Source organism: Elephantulus edwardii, unplaced genomic scaffold (genome assembly GCF_000299155.1).
Source record: "Elephantulus edwardii isolate Elephantulus edwardi_28Jun2011 unplaced genomic scaffold, EleEdw1.0 scaffold00211, whole genome shotgun sequence".
In the NCBI taxonomy this organism is placed as follows: domain Eukaryota; kingdom Metazoa; phylum Chordata; class Mammalia; order Macroscelidea; family Macroscelididae; genus Elephantulus; species Elephantulus edwardii.
In genome coordinates, this window is record NW_006399961.1 from 3,574,316 (window position 1) to 3,579,898 (window position 5,583).

Consider the following 5,583-nt stretch of genomic DNA (forward strand, 5'->3'; position numbering starts at 1 on the left):
TTGAAATATTTGCTGTTGAAGACCAAGAAAACAAAAATCCTCCCCACTGGGCCACATCATGAAAGATGGAGAAAAGAGTGAAGGTGTTAATTATCTCACTTTACTTGGATCCACAATCAACACAGTCTACATCCTTGATAGCAGCAGCCAAACAATCAAAAGATGTGTGAAATTGGACAAATCTGCTGTCAAGAACCTCTTTAAAATTCAGAATAGAAAGACTATATTGTTTATTGTAAGCCATCCTTCACTATGTTATGTTGTTGCTGTTAGGCGCTGTCATATCGCCTGCGACTCACAGCGACCCTATGTACAACAGCCTTAAACTCTGCTCTATGCTATGCCAATCTTATTGTCTCTAACACGCCTACCTCCATTACTCTAGTCACTGAATCAATCCATCTCATCTAGGGCTTCCTCTCTTGTGCTGCCCCTCCACCCTCCCAAGTGTCCGCCCCTCTCCAAGTACTGGCCCCTCCTTGCAACATGTCCAAAGTAGGTCACATGAAACTTCAGAATCCTTGCCTCCAGGGAGCAGCTTGGTTTCACCCTCTCCATGACAAACCTGTTCATTCTCCTAGCAGTCCATGGTATATTCAGTACTCTTCTCCAGCACCACAGCTCAAAGGCATCAATTTTCCTTCTATCATCCCTAGTCATTGTCCAGCTTCCTGATGCATAGCAAGTAATTGCAATGACTATGGCATCTTAGTCTTCAGTACTTTGGAGAGGTCTCTCACAGCAGACTTTCCCAACACAATTTGTCTTTTAATTTCCTGGCTGCTGGTACCAGGAGTGTTGATTGTGGAGCCAAGCAAACTAAAGCTGTTATCAATCTCAATCTCTTCACCATCTATCATGATGCTGCCAATCGGCATAATGGTGAGAATCTTAGTTTTCTTGATGTTGAGCTTCAATCCATATTGAAGGCTGCAGTCCTTGACCCTCTGCAGCAAATGCTTCAGGTCCTCCTCAGTTTCAGCAAGCAGGGTGTGTCTTCTGCCTAACACAGATTGTTGATGAGTCTTCCTCCAATCCTGACGCCACATTTCTCCTCAGAGAGCCCAGCCTCCTGGATAATCTTTTTTGCATATAGATTGAAAAGGTATGGAGACAGGACACATCCCTGGCATACATCCTTCCCAATTTTGAACCATGCAGTATTCTTGTGCTCTGTTCTAACAACTACCTCCTGGTCCAACTATAAATTTCACCTAACCATGATCAAGTGTTCTGGGATTCCTATTCTTATAGAGAACACTATGTCATAGATTTTTAATAAATAAAGCATAAAATTCCAACAAGTAAAAACCCATTTTCACACACTTATTTTCTCTTATTCCTAAGAAGGAGATATGTGTATATGTATATGTATATTCATTGGGTGGCTTTGAGTCACCTATGACTGGATGGCACTTAACAACAACATATGTATATGTACACACACACACACACATACATATACACATATATATGTATATATTTGTTGTTGTTATGTGCCATTGAGTCACCTGCAACTTATAGCAACCCTATGTACAATAACTCTGAAGCCTGCCTGTCCTGAGCCAGTCTCACTGACTCTGACATGCTTACCTCCTTTGCTCTAGTTACTGTATCAATCCATCTCATTGGGAGTCTTTCTCTCCTGCATTGTCCCTTCCCTCTTCCGAGCATGACGGCCTTCTCCAAGGACTGGTCCCTCCTGGCCATGTGCCCAAAGTATATGAGATGGGGCCTCAAAATCCTTGCCTCCAAGTTTAAACTTGGTTTCACTCTCTCTAAGACAGGCCTATTTGTTCTCTTGATAGTTATTCATTAGTTAGGCAAATGTCTGTTCTGAAATATATATGTTTAAATTGGAACTGAGAGACGGGAACAGACATTTGCCTAACTAATGAGTAACCAGAAATAGTATACATTCAAATGGAATTATCAGACTTTTTCTTGCTCTTGTTCTCTCTCCAAAAGAATCCAACCATCCATCTTTCCTTTTTTCGTAAGCACTGTAGTGGAGTTTATTAGTCAAAATGATTTTCCTAGTCATTGAGTTTACTTTGCCCTTTGAATAGGTGGGAATATGTGAATAGGGTGTGTTAGCTAATCCACAAGGGGATTGGTTTGCCTCACCCCTAAATTGAGAGGATCTAGCAGCACAGAGTCTCTCACCACCAACAAAGGAGAGGTGTACATACAGTGGAGGTCCAGTAGGACCAGACGTTCTTGTGCCAACTCAATTTAACAGCAGCAGTGCCAGCTAGAATTCCAGCCGCAGCAGCCATGGCCGAAGCAGAGAACCAGAGAGCTGGGGCTGATCTTGGAATGGTTACTCCCCACCGACAGAACCAGAGCTAAGCTGAGAGCTGAGAGCCTTTTCTCAAGTTTGCCAGACAACTGCAGCAGCTGGGAGAAAGCCAATATTGGCAGGACTGAGAACTTTGTAACACTGGTATTTTTTTGTTCTTGTATTATTTTTGTGTGAGTGTACCGTCAAATCAGATCTGACAGGTACAGGAGGAGATTGTTCCTCCTTCCCCAGCAGAGCATCTGGTGGATTCGAACTGTGCTCCTCTAGGTTTGTAGTTGCAGCTCCTTGCCACTAGGCCACCAGAGCTCCCCTGTAACACTGGTATTAATCCATGAGGATCAAGGCTGAAGAGTCTGTGAGCATATTGATCACGTTTCTGAACCTGTCCTGACTGTATTCCACTACTAACCTGGGTTATAAACTTTTGACTTCCCCCCCTCCAGAAAAAAAGCCCAACCTCTTTAAAGTGCTAAAGAGCAAAGTTGTCAGTTTAAAGATTAAAGTGTGTTTGATGCAAGTCGTAGTATTTTCTATCGCTTTCTATGCATTTTAAAGCTGGACAACGAATAAGAATAACCAAAAAATGATGCTTTTGTAATGTGATGTTGATGGAATATTGAATATCCCATGGATTGCCAAAAGAACAAACAGATCTGTCTTGGAGGAAGTTCTTAGAGTTCTAGGATGGTGAAAGTTCCTCCCAAGGTTCTTCTTATAATCTAGGATGGTGAAATTTTGTCTCACACACTTGCATTTTCAGGAGGTGCTAGTCTTTGGGAAAAAGGCATAATGCTGGAAAAGGTATCAGATCAGGGAATGAGAGGAAGACCCTCAATGAGGTGGATTGACAGAGCGACTGCAACAGTAGACTTGAGCACAGCAGCAATTTGCTAGACTGATGCAAGAGAGGACAGCTTTTCTGTATTTTGTTCATAAGGCTGCTGACTCTTAGTCTGCTCTGACAGCACCTAGTAACTGTTTCCTCCAACACACCCTTCCTGCTCAAAGACTTCCCTGCTGTTAAATATCATTCATTATTTATTATTCTCTCTGTGCACACAGTTTTCTTTGTTGTTGTGTACCATCAAATCAGATCCAACCGGTGCAGGAGAAGATTGCCCCTCCTTCTCCAGAGGAGCATCTGGTGGATTCAAACTGCTCACCTTTGGGATTGCAGTGCAGCGTCTTGCCACTAAGCCACCAGAGCTCCCTATGTGTGCACACAATTTTTTAAAAGTCTTTAAAAGCTGACTGGAGGGCAGTTTTGTGAGGCTGTTTTCCCACAGGTGTGTCCCATGAGGTCCAGGTGTCCCCCAGCCTGCCCTGCCCGCCCGTCCATCCTCCCCTCCTCGCTGCCCAGCGTCAGCCTTGGCAGTATACTAGGGAGGACCGCTCTCTGCAGGTGTGTCCGGAGACTCGCCTGGCTGGCTAAGCCTCTGCGCCGGGTGCCAAGCGGGCTGGCCACAGGCTGGAATGTTTATGGAACGGTTCCCCCAGAAAAATCTGGAGTCTAGCAGTTTTAAACCATAGGGAGGGAGCCTGGGAAAGCGATTTCTGGTTTTGCACTTCCTCCAAGTGATTTTCTTAAAAGCGAAGGCAAATTTCACTGTTGATGGAAGGAAAAAAGAAAAACATAAGAAACCAAGAATAACATGGAGTAATTACAGAGAAGCTGCCGGGGATTGCTGACGAGAGGCTGTGGACTTTTCTGTGCTACGCATCACTCTACTGAGCCCTGGTGGTGCTATGGTTAAAGCACTAGTCAGCTAACCGAAAGGCCAATGGTTTGAAGCTCCTGTTGGATAAAAGATGTGGCAATATACTTCCAAAAAGATTTATAGTCTTGGAAACCTTCCGGGTTGTTCTATTCTGTCCTCTGGGGCCTAACAGGTTGGAATGGACTCAACGAGAGCACAGTTTGGTAGTCTGCAGGCTGGATACAAAAATCACCACAGCTCTGCTGAATTCCTATGGATGGGCCCGCGTTCTGCCAGGACGGTTCTGGTTGGGATAACATCTTTTGTTTCTGAGTAAGGATGGAAAGCATAATAAGTGTTTGCTGGAAAGATCATAAATTCCTTGGCCTGCTCCTGTCTCTGGTCACCCAGGGAACTGCAGTTCTGAAGGCCCCAGTTCAGTGTTCTGATGCCTGATTCTCACCTGATGAAGGCTTGTGTTGTTGTTGTTTAATGCCGTCGAGTCGTAGACGACTCATAGCGACCCTATGAACGAACAGCCTGAGCACTGTTCGTACATAGAGTTTCTGGAGGCAAGCCATTTTGGAAGTGGATGCCGCTCCTGCTTCCAGGCTTGATTTAGTAGGGAAGCTCCAGCCAACACCGTCCACCATGGGTGACCATTACCACGATTGACACATCACTGTCACAGGCTTCAGCATCACAGCAACCATGAGGTACCTCTGTACAGCAACGCACAGACCAGTGCTATACCACCTAGAAGAATGTTTGACAGGAAGACAATTTGATGAAGGGTTAGTGACCCTTAATTCCTCATGAACAAAGCCTGTGCTTGTACAGGAGCTCCGGGGGCGTCGTCCATGGTGTGTGTGTGCTGCTGAGCACAAAGGCTGAGTGTGTCCAGCAGTTTGAATCCATCACCAGCTTCATGAGGGACAGAAGGGAAGTCTCCTCCCATTAGGATGTGAAGCTTTCCCGTGATGTTGCCTCCTCCCCTTTCTCTGCGCTTTTCCACCTGCCCCTCTCCCTTTGGAACATTTATCTTCATCCTGCTCGATTATCCTATTTGGGTGAACTGAGGGGTGAAGGCGTGGGGAATGTTCAGTGGCGGCTTGGAAAGATGGGGTAAAGATGGGCATGGATCAGTGGTGATTACTGTATAAAATACAATGTGTTTGAATGAGTGCATAGAACATGTGACTCACGAATAAAGCACAGTGTCTATGAATGATTGTATAAAACACGAAGCACATACAACTAACCCAAAGGCCATGCCTCTCTGGTGTTTCAAATCCATTAGCAGCTGCTCAGGAGAAATATGGGCAATCTCCTCTCATGAAATTGACACTCTCCTGAAAACCCACTGGAGGACCAGCTATAAGTTGGTTCCAACTCCACATCTGTCACTTTGGCTTTGATTTTTTATTTTTGGTGTTCACATCTCAACATCTCTAAAATTAAGCTGTATATTTTAATCAATCATTGTCATAGTTTAGTTGTTAGTAATTCCTGAAATAATGGTGTATTGTATAAAGAGTGGCATTGCAAGTTAATAAAATACAATTGTTGTTGTTATGTGCC